Genomic DNA, 15,463 nt, shown 5'->3' with positions numbered 1-15,463 from the left:
GCAGAAGATTCCAATTAAAAAATATTATACAGGGGGGGGCGCATGCGCGCGCAGTCCAAGATGGCCGCATCCTAAGACTGCTCCGCACTGACCAGCTACTTCCTGGCTTGCGGTAGCTTCATACCTGGCTTGGAGATTTTGGAATTGGCTTCCCTACATTCTTTTGGCGGTTGCCCACTTCTATGGTGAGTCAGCGGACTCGCAGAACACGGAGTACACGAAATACAGGTACTCCTAAACAGACGCGGTCCGTTGCTGAGCTCCTTGCTAAGTCTAGAAGAAGTGCGTCATCACCCTCTCCTGCCGTAATGGATTCTCAACCGAGCATCTTTGATAGCCAATCCTCGGAACAACTGACCCAGATTCACCAGACTCACTCCTCTGATGAGGTTCTCTTGGGTAAATTTAAACTTCTCCTCCAAAGTGAGTTGGAGCTGACGGCTACACGGATCTCTACAGACCTAACGAAACAAGTCGCAGACCTGGGCCAACGGATTGCTGAGACCGAATCAAAAATGGATGACTGTATTACGGTCCTGGACTCTCACGAACAGGATATTATTACTCTGCAATCCCAACTAAAGGATGTACAGGATCGGATAGAAGATTCTGACAACAGATCTAGGCGAAACAATATTCGGATTCGTGGCCTTCCAGAAAGTATTTCTGACCTGAGGGTGGCGATACTTGATCTACTACAGACCCTGGCTCCCGATTTACCTGTTAAGAGGCTTGAGATGGACAGAGTTCACAGGGCGCTGCGACCACGTAGACCTGATGACCCCCCCTAGAGATATTATCTGCGGCTAGAGCCAAGGGTAAGCTGATTTTCCAAACATATCCTTATCAGGTCTATGCGGATTTGTCACCGACTACTTTACAACGGAGAAGGAACTTGGGCCCTCTCACAGCTATTTTACAGCAACGTAAAATTTTATACCGTTGGCTGTTTCCGTTCCGCCTGCTCTTTACCCATAATAATAGGCAACACTCTATTGTCTCCCTGGAGGAAGGTCGTGATCTTTTTGTGCAGTTGGGATTTGCGGATGCTACCTTGAAGGATATTCCTAACTCCGCCAACCCTTCCCGCAAATTATCTCCGATTTGGGAAAAAGTTCGGTCACTTTCGAAGAAGTCTTCGGCCTCTTCCCTATCTGGTCATGGCCTGAGATCCTCGACTTAAAGTTTGCCGGCTTCGGCTTGGTCTCTGGATTGTCGTGGCTGGACTATAATATTTGGAATAGGTGATCAAGGCTGACTCTTTTTGTATCGGGACGGTTTTGTACCTACACCTATTTGTTCACCAGCTGGCCTTCAGGTTCTATGTTTTCTTTTATTTCGGGTTTAGCCAAATGTATATCTATGCTTTTGTGATCTTTTATTCTGTTTGTTTACCCAAGCTTGCTAGGTTTGATATGTTGTCATGCCATTTCAATAGTGCTGGTTGTTCCATGTTTCCCCCCTAGAAAGTACAGGTCCCTTATGGCCCCCCTCGAGGCTGGTTCCGAGGAGGTTCCATTAGTTTCCTTGTATACTTCTATGTGCTGCGGATTGCAATGTACCATTATGTTTTCGATTTTTATGGTTTTGATGTTTTCTTTCTCATTTTTTTTCCTTTTTCTTTTGATTTCTACACTGCAATTTACTTGTGCGGCTGTTTTATATGCTAGGATGATGGTTTTTTCACTTAGCCCTGTGTGGCTTGTTTATGTTTATCACCGCCTGATTTTGGAAATACGGCAGCTCCTTCTCCCTTACAGCCATGATGTCCCTTAAAATACTAAGTCATAATGTGCAGCGCTTTAATTCCCCGGTTAAGAGGACTAAAGCTTTTGCTCAATACTCTACTCTCCGTGCTGATGTCATATGTCTGCAAGAGACTCATTTCTCTCATGCTTCACATCCTAAATATTTTCATAAAAGATATCCTAAGGTTTTATTGTCTACTAGCCCGAATAAAACTAAGCGGGTAGCTATATGTTTCCATGCTAATCTCCCAGTAGTCATTGATAAGGTGGTTTCCGACCCGGACGGACGATACATTATAGCTAATACGCTTATGGCGATTTCCCTTTGACAATTGTGTCCTATTATGCTCCCAATGTCCACCAGTTAGATTTTTTGTTAGCACTGTTTGATCTCTGTAAGCACAAGCAGGTGGGCCAAATGGTTATTTGTGGGGATTCGAATATGGTTTGGAATCAGCGACTAGATCGGTTATCAGTTCCTGCGAAACAGGGAGTTGAGGGCCCCAATAAAGATGCACAACGGTTTAAACATTTATTAAGCTCCTATAGTTTTGTAGATGCCTGGAGAGAACTGAATCCTGATACCCGCCAATTCTCTCACTATTCTGCCCCTCATAAGGTCTCCACCAGAATTGACCATATTTTTCTCACGTCTGCCTTAGTAGTTTCTCTCCGAGCCTCTAAAATAGTCAATAACTGCTGGTCTGACCACTGTCCGGTCCTGGCCACTCTATCCCACCTTTCTACGAGTCCACCGTCTCGATTTTGGAGACTTAATGATTCGCTTTTAAGCTATCCAGATATAGTGCACAAGATTAAAGGGGATCTTGATAATTATTTCAAGGAAAATCTTCCCTCGGTCTATTCGCAGACTTTATTGTGGGAAGCCCATAAACCCGTTCTGAGAGGGATCTTTATCCAGATTGGGTCCCAGTGGAAAAGAACCAGGCAGAAGGCCATTGATATTTTGGTTAAGGAATTGGACAGATTATCTGAAATTTATATCAGTTTCCCTACGGAGTCCCATCTTTCTCAGCTCCAACGTACCCAAAGAGATCTGGATTTGCTTTTAACTACCAATGCTGAGAAGACCTTACGTTGGGCCAGACATAAACTATTCAGTTCTCTTGACAAACCAGGTAGAATGTTGGCTCGTAAACTCAATGAGAGGGATAAACCCATTTCCATCCATAGAATCCGTACCTCCCAAGGCTCTTTGACTGGTAACCCTTTAAAGATGTCAGACGCATTTGCGTCTTTCTATCAGAAGTTATATGCCAAACCCCCTGTTACTTCGGATAAACGATTTGACAGCTTTTTTAGGGATCTTGCTCTACCTAAACTTACCCCAGATCAGGCCCTTTATGTTGATGATGTTATAACACCGGAGGAGGTCTCTGCGGCCATTAAACTGCTGAAATCTAATACGGCCCCTGGTCTCGATGGCCTTACGAATCTCTATTACAAAAAATTCTCTAAGGAACTGACCCCCTATTTGACCCATATGCTTAATGGCTTACGGGATGGCAGTTCTCTTCACCCAGAATCATTGCAAGCGAAAATTTCAGCCATACTTAAACCTGATTCGGATCTCTTTGATTGTAAAAATTATAGGCCTATTTCGGTTTTGAATACGGATATTAAAATTTTAGGTAAAATTATAGCTACGCGCATTAACACCTTTCTCCCCGATATTATCAATAAGGACCAGGTGGGGTTTGTTCCTGGGCGCCAGGCTTCTGATGCTACTAGGCGTTTGATACTTTTGATCCAGCGTGCCCAAGTAGCTGTAAGGTACCTGTAGCTGCAGCTGGTGCGCGGGCACGGGGGTGCTCAGGATCTTGAGTATTTGCGGCGTCTGGCGCACGCGCGCGTCTTTGCGCGGGCGCACGTCCGTTCATTCGGACGCGCGCGCGTCGCGATGGACGCGGGCGCATTGACGCTGCGTCGTTACGTTTTGGCGCCAAACTTGTCCCTGTAAAAAGACGTCAGCAAGAGCAAACAGTGCTTGGTGATTTCCCTTGCTAGTACTTGTTACCGTGTTCTCTGATTATCTCTTGGATTTGCTTTTCTTGTTACCGACCTCGGCCTGACTTTGGACTTCGATGCTCTTCTGCCTGCCTACCGACCTTCTGCCTGATCATCGTTACGAATATCTTCTGCCTGCCTCTGACCTCGGCCTGTCCCTGACTACGTTTACTGCTGCCCGCCTACCGACCCTTTGCCTGTTCTACGACCACGCTTTCTGCAACTTGCATTCCTTCCATCGAGTCAAGTCCAGCAAGCTGTACACTAACAGCAGTTCTAACTGCTCTTCCTACTTAAGTCTCCAAAAGAGCCTGACAGAATCACCAAGCCAAGATGGAGCATTCGGAAGAGCTGCCTACCCTGGTCGACTTGTCCCAACAAATCGCTTCACTCACCCAGGTGGTGAGAGAACTCCGGGGAGATTATTTGCAGGTGCAGGAGCAGTTGCAAGATTTACAGATGTCTACGATTCCTCCAACCGCTTCCACCTCTGGGCAATCGGTAGCTGCCGCCGGAGGAGCAACTTCTTCCTCTCCTTTCCATGAACCCAAGGTAGCTATGCCTGATAAGTTTTCTGGAGACCGAAGGACTTTTAGAACCTTTATTAATAGTTGCCGTCTTCTGTTCACATTAAAACCTCAGTCTCATGCTACCGATCAGATTCGGGTTGGGGTGATGATTTCTCTGCTTCAAGGGCAGCCTCAGGCATGGGCTCATCGTCTATTGGAGCAGAACAGTCCTCTCTTGGCTACGACGGATTCCTTCATTCAGGCCCTGTCTAAGATCTATGAAGACCCTCACCAAGTAGATACAGCTGAGGCAGCCCTACGAAACCTTCGTCAGCTCCGTCGTCCAGTAGAGGAGTATGTGGCTGAGTTTCGTTGTTGGGCCCCAGATACCCTATGGAATGATAGAGCCCTTCGACATCAGTTTCGTTTGGGACTGTCAGACACCTTAAGGGATGAATTGGCAAGGGTTGGTCTGCCTTCTTCACTGGAGGAAGTGATTTCCCTCGCTGTTCAAATTGACCAGAGACTCAGGGAGAGGCGCCAAGAAAGAGGTGTCAGCTCTCCTACTCCGGACTGGGTGCTCCCTACTGCTCCTCCTCCAGTCTTCCCAGTTTCTTCTTCTTCTGACCCAGAACCCATGCAACTTGGTGTGGTTCGTAAGGCACTTTCGGTGGAAGAGAGACTTCGACGTAGACGTCTAAATCTATGCTTGTACTGTGGCCTGGCTGGACACTTGCTTAAGAATTGTCCCACACGACCTGATGGTAAAGTTCCTTCATCCCAAACTTACAAGTTGCCTTGCATTCCATCACTGCAATCTTATATTCTACTTCACCTCTCGTTTCAGTGGAACCAAAGAAGAATTGAAGTGGATGCCGTGGTGGACTCAGGAGCCTGTGGCTGTTTTATTAATCAGGCTTTCGCAAGTCTTCAATTAATTCCACTCATTCCCAAGATCCAGCCCGTTCCTGTTAAGATGGCGGATGGAAATTTTGTTGCTTCAGGATCAGTATCCTTGGAGACCCCGCATATTTTGACCTTTTCTGTTCAGGGGCATTTTGAGTTATTAAAATTTGATGTGATGGAAAATCTTCTCTTCCCTGTCATTCTTGGAATTCCATGGTTAAGAAGTCACAATCCCTGTATTGATTGGCAGTCTGGAACACTTGTTTTTAATTCTAACTACTGCCGGGAAAATTGTCTTCCGTCCCCGCAAGTTTTAGGCCTTACCACTGTGGATGATGAGACTCTTCAATTGGTCCCTCAAGTGTATCACGATTTTTCAGATGTCTTCAGTAAGAAAGCGGCGGACTCTCTTCCTCCTCACAGAAGTTATGATTGTCCTATCGATTTACTCCCCGGTGCAGCCATCCCTTTCGGAAGAATTTATCCTTTATCTGAACCTGAGCTGGCTACCTTAAAGGATTACATCAATGAAAACCTTGCTAAGGGTTTTATCCAACATTCTACTTCCCCAGCTGGAGCAGGCATCTTCTTTGTCGAGAAGAAAGACCATTCTTTAAGACCATGTATCGACTTCCGTGAACTCAATAAAGTAACTATCAAGAATCGTTACCCGTTACCCCTCATTCCTGATCTTTTTCAAAGACTTTGTCGTGCTAAGATCTTTTCAAAGTTTGATCTCAGAGGAGCCTATAATTTGGTTCGTATTCGTGAGGGAGATGAGTGGAAGACTGCTTTCCGTTCTCGTTATGGTCACTTCGAATATACCGTTATGCCCTTCGGTCTTTGCAACGCTCCTGCCACTTTTCAACATTTTGTCAACTACATCTTTCATGATCTGTTGGACCAGTTCGTCATTGTTTACCTTGATGACATTCTAATTTTCTCTAATTCTTTGGAGGAACACCGTCTTCATGTAAAGGAAGTGTTACTTCGCCTCAGACAACATCTGCCAAGGCCTCCAAATGTGAGTTTGAGAAATCCAGCATTGAATTTTTGGGCTTTTTGGTATCCGATCGAGGTTTCAAGATGGATTCCAAAAAAGTGGAGGCAGTTGTTAATTTTCCCCCTCCTGTGGATCGTAAGGGTGTTCAACGCTTTGTAGGATTTGCTAATTTTTACAGAAGATTTATTAAAGGTTTTTCTGCTATTATCAAACCTCTCACCGATCTTACAAGCAATAAGATTAAATTTTTTTGGTCTCCGGCTGCTCAACAAGCTTTTGAATGTTTAAAGAAGCTGTTTGTCTCTGCCCCTATTCTCGTACATGCTGATGTATCCAAACCTTTTATTCTTGAAGTTGATGCCTCGGAGGTGGCCATTGGTGCAATTCTTTCCCAACGCACAGGTCTTAAGGATATTTTACACCCAGTAGCCTTCTTTTCTAAGAAGTTGTCTCCTACTGAAAGAAATTGACGTAGGAGATCGGGAACTGTTAGCCATTAAGGGAGCCTTAGAAGAATGGCGACATCTTTTAGAGGGAGCTGTGCATCCGATGATCATTTTTACTGACCATAAAAATTTGGAATATTTACGCACAGCAAAAAGATTAAATCCTTGCCAAGCAAGATGGGCACTCTTTTTCTCCCGTTTTCAGTTCCATATCACATACAAGCCAGGTTCTAAGAATATGAAGGCGGATGCTCTTTCCAGAATTTTTCCTGTAGAAAAGAATGATTTGGTACCTGACACGATTCTTCAGCCTGGACATTTTTTACTTTTGCAATCTTCTTTTATCGAAAGTTTAAGAAATTTTCCTCAGTCACTTACAGATTATCCTGGGGTTAATGACTTGTCTCTTCAAGATAATCTTCTTTTACGAAACAACAAGTTGGTCGTTCCTCCTAGTCTTCGTTTAGAGGCTCTTAAGCTTATTCATGACCATCCTTTGGCTGGACATTCGGGGATTCGAAGATCTTTAGATTTGGCTAGACGATTTTTTTGGTGGCCTTCTTTAGTAAAAGAGTGTGTCTCTTTTGTACGTTCATGTGAATCCTGTGCAAGGTCTAAACCTTCTTGTAACAAACCAGTAGGGCTACTTCGCCCCTTACCTTTACCTGAGAGACCATGGAGTTCTATTTCGATGGATTTTATTGTGGAACTTCCTCCTTCTGACAAATATAACACTATCTTTGTGGTAGTAGATCGTCTTACTAAGATGGCTCACAGCTGGTTGATGAAAACAAAATAAAAGCGCAGATTCTGAACTCGTATTTTTCATCTGTCTACACAAATGAAGAACCAGTAAGTGAAGGTTTCCTTCTTAACACTCCCAATTCTAGTAATACAACTAATGATGCATGGTTCACACATGATGAAATTCAAAAGAGACTTGAACATGTTAAGATTAACAAAGGTCCAGGGCCAGATGGTATTCATCCCAGGGTAATTAGCGAGCTTAGCTCTGTGATTGCCAAACCTCTTTACTTAATTTTTCAGGATTCATTGAGATCTGGCATAGTGCCGAGAGACTGGCGAATTGCTAATGTGGTGCCTCTATTCAAAAAGGATCCCGTTCTCAGCCTCAAAACTATAGGCCAGTTAGTCTGACGTCAGTATTAGGAAAGCTTTTCGAAGGGTTAATAAAGGATAAGATACTGGACTTCATAGCAAATCATAATACTATGAGTTTGTACCAGCATGGTTTTATGCGTAATAGATCTTGCCAGACTAACTTAATTTCTTTTTACGAGAATGTAAGTAGAGACCTCGATTCTGGGATGGCAGTGGATGTGATTTACTTAGACTTTGCTAAAGCATTTGATACAGTGCCACACAAAAGGTTACTGGTTAAATTAAGGAATGTTGGCCTGGAACATAGTATTTGTACCTGGATAGAGAACTGGCTAAAAGATAGACTACAAAGAGTGGTGGTAAATGGAACATTTTCTAATTGGACCAGTGTTGTTAGTGGAGTACCGCAGGGCTCTGTACTAGGTCCTTTGCTTTTCAACTTGTTTATTAATGACCTGGAAGTGGGCATTGAAAGTACTGTTTCTATTTTTGCAGATGATACTAAATTGTGCAGAACTATAGGTTCCATGCAGGATGCTGCCACTTTGCAAAGTGATCTGTCTAAACTGGAAAACTGGGCAGCAAACTGGAAAATGAGGTTCAACGTTGATAAATGCAAGGTTATGCACTTTGGCAAAAATAATATAAATGCAAGTTATACACAAAATGGCAATGTGTTGGGAGTTTCCTTAAATGAAAAGGATCTAGGGGTCTTTGTAGATAACACGTTGTCTAATTCTGGGCAGTGTCATTCTGTGACTACTAAAGCAAATAAAGTTCTGTCTTGCATAAAAAAGGGCATTAACTCAAGGGATGAAAACATAATTATGCCTCTTTATAGGTCCCTGGTAAGGCCTCATCTGGAGTATGCAGTTCAGTTTTGGACTCCAGTCCTTAAGAGGGATATAAATGAGCTGGAGAGAGTGCAGAGACGTGCAACTAAATTGGTTAGAGGGACGGAAGACTTAAATTATGAGGGTAGACTGTCAAGGTTGGGGTTGTTTTCTCTGGAAAAAAGGCGCTTGCGAGGGGACATGATTACACTTTACAAGTATATTAGAGGACATTATAGACAAATGGCAGGGGACCTTTTTACCCATAAAGTGGATCACCGTACCAGAGGCCACCCCTTTAGACTAGAAGAAAAGAACTTTCATTTGAAGCTACGTAGAGGGTTCTTCACAGTCAGGACAGTGAGGTTGTGGAATGCACTGCCGGGTGATGTTGTGATGGCTGATTCAGTTAATGCCTTTAAGAATGGCTTGGATGATTTTGTGGACAGACATAATATCAAAGGCTATTGTGATACTAAACTCTATAGTTAGTATAGGTATGGGTATATAGAATTTTAATTAAAAGTAGGGAGGGGTGTGTGTATGGATGCTGGGTTTTCATTTGGAGGGGTTGAACTTGATGGACTTTGTCTTTTTTCAACCCAATTTAACTATGTAACTATGTAACTATGTAACTTTATCCCGCTTCTTCGATTACCTTCTGCAGCAGTTACCGCAGAGGTGTTTATTAAAGAGATTGTGAGGCTACATGGCCTGCCCAATGAAGTTATCTCCGATCGAGGGTCACAATTTACCTCAAGGTTCTGGACTGCTTTATGTAAGGCTTTAGGTATTTCATTATCCCGGTCTTCTGCCTATCATCCACAGACTAATGGTCAAACCGAGAGAACCAATCAGACTCTATTCGCACTTTTTCTTCATATCTTCAGGACAATTGGTTTTCACTTCTTCCCTGTGCTGAGTTCTGTTATAACAACTCTATACATTCTTCCACAGGTCAAACACCGTTTTTCTCTAACGTGGGATTCCATCCTATTATGTTCCCAGATATCTTGCCTGAAATAACTCTTCCTTCGCTGCAGGATCACTTGAAGTTTTTGAAGCAAAACTCTGAGACTCTGAAGACACACATCAGCAAGGCCCAACAAAACTTTAAGATCTTCGCAGATCGAAGACGAGGAGAGGATCCGGAATTCAAGGTGGGTGATAAAGTTTGGCTATCTACCTTGAATCTACGCCTTTCTAACCCCTCCAAGAAACTGGCTCCGAAGTTTCTGGGACCCTTTTCTGTTAAAAGAGTTGTTAATCCTGTTTCGTTTGAACTTGATTTACCAAAGGCTTTGAAGGTTCATCCTGTGTTCCATTCTGCTCTACTCAAGAGGGTTTTACCAAATACTTTTCCTGGTCGTATTCATCCTCCTCCTCCAGCGGTTTCTTGTCAAGGCGAGACTGAATTTGAGGTGGAGAAGATTCTTGATTCAAGGCTTCGAGGCAGGATATTACAGTACCTTGTCAAGTGGAGAGGATTTCCTAACGAAGAGAATTCCTGGGAACCAGTGGAAAACGTTCATGCTCCGAGGTTGGTTTCAGCTGAGAAACCTGCTAAAGACGTCCTGAGGCCGCCCCTCAGGGGGGGGCAATGTAAGGTACCTGTAGCTGCAGCTGGTGCGCGGGCACGGGGGTGCTCAGGATCTTGAGTATTTCCGGCGTCTGGCGCACGCGCGCGCGTCTTTGCCGGGCGCGCGTCCGTTCATTCGGACGCGCGCGCGTCGCGATGGACGCGGGTGCATTGACGCTGCGTCGTTACGTTTTGGCGCCAAACTTGTCCCTGTAAAAAGACGTCAGCAAGAGCAAACAGTGCTTGGTGATTTCCCTTGCTAGTACTTGTTACCGTGTTCTCTGATTGTTACCGACCTCGGCCTGACTTTGGACTTCGATGCTCTTCTGCCTGCCTACCGACCTTCTGCCTGATCATCGTTACGAATATCTTCTGCCTGCCTCTGACCTCGGCCTGTCCCTGACTACGTTTACTGCTGCCCGCCTACCGACCCTTTGCCTGTTCTACGACCACGCTTTCTGCAACTTGCATTCCTTCCATCGAGTCAAGTCCAGCAAGCTGTACACTAACAGCAGTTCTAACTGCTCTTCCTACTTAAGTCTCCAAAAGAGCCTGACAGTAGCTGATGTTAAGTCTATGATCCTCAAACTTGATATTCGTAAGGCCTTCGATTCGCTATCCTGGGACTACCTCTATTATGTTCTCGGTAAATGGGGGTTTGGATCTAAATTACTCACGTGGGTTCGGGCACTTTATAATTTTCCTTCCGCTTTGGTCAATATCTTAGGCTTTACATCTAAACCTTTTCCGATTTGTAGAGGGACTCGTCAGGGTTGCCCCTTGTCTCCTACCCTTTTTAATTTAGCAATAGAGCCTTTAGCAATTGCGCTTCGTTCTAATCCCAACATCACAGGCATTACTGTAGGGGCGGCACATCACAAAATTAGTTTATTCGCTGACGATCTAACCCTTATTATTTCCAAACCAATGACTTCGCTTCCCAATTTATATAAACTTTTAGATATATTTGGTTCCATTTCAGGACTGCTGATGAATCACCAGAAAACTGAGGCCCTTAATATCAATCTTCCCCATGAGGTTGAAAAATTGCTTCAGCTTAATTTTGAATTCGCCTGGCAACCTCACTATATTTCCCTTTTAGGGATTAAATTGGCCAGGTCTTTTGACAATCTTTACAAGCATAATTATCCGCCGATGTTTAAATCTTTGGAGGCCCTTTTGAAGAAATGGAGCTCTCATACTATATCCTGGGTAGGTCGTGTTAACTCTGTTAAAATGACCCTCCTCCCTAAGCTATTATACTTATTTAGGACGCTACCTATTCCGATTCCTGCCGGCAGTCTAGATAGATTTGAATCTTCTATTGTTAGGTTCGTTTGGGCTGGGAAATCCCCTAGAATTGGTAAACTAACCTTGTTTCAACCTAAGAACAGGGGGGGGTTGGGGCTTCCTAAGCTCTCTTTTTACTATAGCGCGGCCCACTTGGCTCAGATTTTAACTCTCCATTCTATGGACGATAGTCCACACTGGGTCTCTATTGAGGCCGCCTTCACACAACCATATTCACCCACTGCTTTAATTTGGTGTCCCCCGGGGAACAGACCCAAGATACTTAGTAGGTGTTTTCAACACACTCTGAAACTTTGGGATACTCACCAGAAGAAACTACGTTTATGTTCTCCCTTTAGAAGTGCTACTCCCATTTTTGGGAATCCACTATTTAACCCGGGACTCCAGACTGCTCAATTTGTGTGGTGGACTGACCGCAATATATATACGGTGGGTCAGTTGTGTTCGCCCTCTGGTCCTCTTTCCCTGCACCAACTGATTGATAAATATTCTATCCCCTTGGGTGAAAGGTTTCGGTTACAACAAATCCTCCACTTTGTTCATTCCCAATGGTCTAGAGTTGAGCCTACGGATGTTCCATCAACCGCTTTCGAAACCTGGTGCCTTCGTTCCCCTAGATTACGCAAGGCGGTTTCGTATATTTATTACATCTTTTTTGATTCCCCGCAGCCCTTGATGTTACCGTATATGTTGGCTTGGCATAAAGATCTTTCACGTGACCTAGATCCTGTAGAATGGGACCGAGCATGGACTACGGCTAGGAAATCATCCAATAATGTGTCTTTGCAGGAGTCCAATTATAAAGTGCTCTTTCGCTGGTATCTCGTCCCAACCCGTATAGCCAAATTTTCTCCTTCAGCTGACCCCAGTTGCTTCAGGGGTTGTGGTGGAATAGGTTCGATGTATCATACTTGGTGGTCTTGTCCTATGGCACGTAGGTTCTGGATCAGAGTGTTTAATATGGTTTATTCTATTTTTGACATTTCCCTTCCCAGGGATCCTGTAATAGCGTTATTAGGGATTAAGCCAGAGGGTTTGAACCATGCCCAATTCCGTTTGTTTACCTTTATTATGACTGCGGCCAAAAAGACCCTAGCTCATGCTTGGAAACAGAGGTGCATCCCATTTGATCCTGTAAAAGTTAGAGTTGACTGGATTATGTCACAGGAGAAGATGACTAGCATCTTACTAGACACACATCAGAAATTTTTGGTGGTCTGGAGTCCCTGGTTTGAATATAGATTTGGGCCTGGTGTTCCTAGCATCCTTTTTTCTCTATAGTAACGGGAGTTTTATTTTGCTGTTAGTGTAAAAATGGTTTTATTTCCTTTTTCATTATTTCTTTTATTTGATTTTATTTTCTTGTTTTAATGGATATTTTCTATTGTGTATTTTGTGGTTCATTTAATTGTAGTGGTTCTACTGTTAATATCTCATTACCAACTGTGATTTTCTGTGTCACCTTTGATATGCTCTGTATACCTATGTGTATTAGAGATGCTTTTGTGGTAATAATGTTCTGTACGACTCTTTTTTTTTGCTATATTCAATAAAAATTTATTGTAATAAAAAATATTATACAGTACATGTAATTCACTTTATGTAGTGTATTTAATAAAGCGCCTGTGCAGCTCGGCCTACATGGGGGAAACAACGCAAAAGATAAAAGATTGTAAAAAGATAAACCAACATGAATCTACTATCTCATATAAAAGATAAACCAACATAAATCTAATATTTATTGAATACACACACCTTATTGTACTTATTGTACCTCTACATTTCAAGGAACAAAAACACACAGTTGGTCAGCTACAATACCAAGTGATAGATGATGTGGGACCACTTAGACGAGTCGATCACCTTAAAAAACTAGAGATGAGATGGATACACTCACTATGTACCCTGTACCAAGTTAGTTGTTGTGTTCTCACTGTTATGGGGTCCTGGAAGCCAGCGTGCATTCTTACCTCCAGTAAACTTGCATCTTGAAAAAATGACAGATAAGTCAAGTTTGGCAGATGCTAGATTAAAATTCCTCTTGTTCTTTTAGAGTTTTTGGTTCCAGTGAAAGCAAATATTGCTTTCATGACAGAATAAATTAAAATACTGTATGTAATAACGCAGTCCCTTCTTATGTTTTCCTTCTTCTTCTTAGTGAATCCCTTTCCCATTTAAGCACAATAATGTCCCAATGCAAGTGAGGGCTTTACAGAAAATGGTCTTTTAAAGATGGCATTGGAAGAATTTTTCTGACCTACACTGACCTCAAACCAACTGAACACCTATAGGATTAATTGGTATGCCAACCATAACCCAGGCCTGATCACCCAACATTGGTGCCTAATCTCACTTAAGCCCTTGTGAACAAATTGTACCAACAATGTTCTAGCCACAAAGCAGTAGAGACAGTTACAGTATAATCCAGAGGACTAACTCTCATTGGTCACTGAAAAACCCAACACATGCAACAACCTTGGATACAGAACTATATATGGTAAATATCAATTTACATCATGCTATAGACCTCTAGTGACCAAAACTTCTCAAAAACATATATAAGCATGCTCTTTGATTAAAAAGTGTCTTTATTTCATCATATTAAGGGCTCTTACAGACAAGCGATTGAACCTGCGGCTGAATGCATAAAAAACGCAAACGGCTCGTCTGTAAGAGCCCTACAACATCAAAAACAACCCCACACATGGGGGCAAATTTACTAAATGGCGAAGTGACTAACGATGGCGTCAATTCGCCAGTGTGACGTCATTTTGGAACTTCGCCGATTTACTAACGTGTTTTTTTACACATATGGAACATCAAATTGACACTGGGACAATTGACAAAGGCATTATAATAACTCTACTATTTATTAACCCTTTAAGTGCCACAGAACGTAGAATCTACGTTCTGTGGAAAAGTAACTTGAAATGCCACAGAACGTAGATTCTACATTCTGCAGCACTTCCGGGTTCTGGAGCGGAGGAGCGGCTGTTAGAGCCGCTCGCTCCGTTCCGCTTCGATCCCCTGCCCCAAGGCAACGAGCAGAGCAGGGGATCGAGTGGCCCCTGGGGCGCGATCGCCCAGGGGCCCAAAAACAGCAGCAGGCACGTGTTACTTACGTGTCCTGCTGCTGCAGGATTCAAGCTTTGTGACGATTTTCCGAAATTTGATAAAAACCGTTATGTTCAGCATTGCTTTGCAGTTTGGCAGTTTGCAGTAGAAACACTTATTTACCCATATTGGATTCGTCAGAATGTGTACTTTCTGAAAATATATGGTTTTCTGGGGTCTCTGTACTGTTAGGGGGGGTCTAATGTCGCATAATACACACACCAGGTGCTCATATTGCAGCAGCCAGCGCGTCAGCCGTGAAAATGTATATACACTATTGTCATTTGGGGGTCTCTGTGCGCCACATAGTTTGGTATATCTATGCATATTGTGCATCAAAGTGTTCAGTAGACCCCTGGTGTTCATATTTAGGATGTTTTATGCTGATAAGTTACGAAATGTGTGGCATATAATGGGGTAAAATTCAAGCTTTGTGACGATTTTCAAAAATTTGATAAAAACCGTTACGTTCAGCATTGCTTTGCAGTTTGGCAGTTTGCAGTAGAAACACTTATTTACCCATATTGGATTCGTCAGAATGTGTACTTTCTGAAAATATATGGTTTTCTGGGGTCTCTGTACTGTTAGGGGGGTCTAATGTCGCATAATACACACACCAGGTGCTCATGTTGCAGCAGCCAGCGCGTCAGCCGTGAAAATGTATATACACTATTGTCATTTGGGGGTCTCTGTGCGCCACATAGTTTGGTATATCTATGCATATTGGGCATCAAAGTGTTCAGTAGACCCCTGGCGTTCATATTTAGGATGTTTTATGCTGATACGTTACGAAATGTGTGGCATATAATGGGGTAAAATTCAAGCTTTGTGACGATTTTCAGAAATTTGATAAAAACCGTTATG

At 43.2% G+C, this 15,463-nt stretch overlaps 1 protein-coding gene across 1 annotated transcript in view; it reads left to right on the top strand.

Annotated features, from left to right (window-relative positions):
- Positions 1–15,463, top strand: part of dusp3.L (dual specificity phosphatase 3 L homeolog) — a 57,239-nt gene that overhangs the window by 30,681 nt on the left and 11,095 nt on the right. The window lies entirely within an intron of this gene.

The sequence above is a fragment of the Xenopus laevis genome, chromosome 9_10L (genome assembly GCF_017654675.1).
Source record: "Xenopus laevis strain J_2021 chromosome 9_10L, Xenopus_laevis_v10.1, whole genome shotgun sequence".
NCBI classification, from domain to species: domain Eukaryota; kingdom Metazoa; phylum Chordata; class Amphibia; order Anura; family Pipidae; genus Xenopus; species Xenopus laevis.
This window is presented reverse-complemented; position numbering and strand designations above follow the sequence as displayed.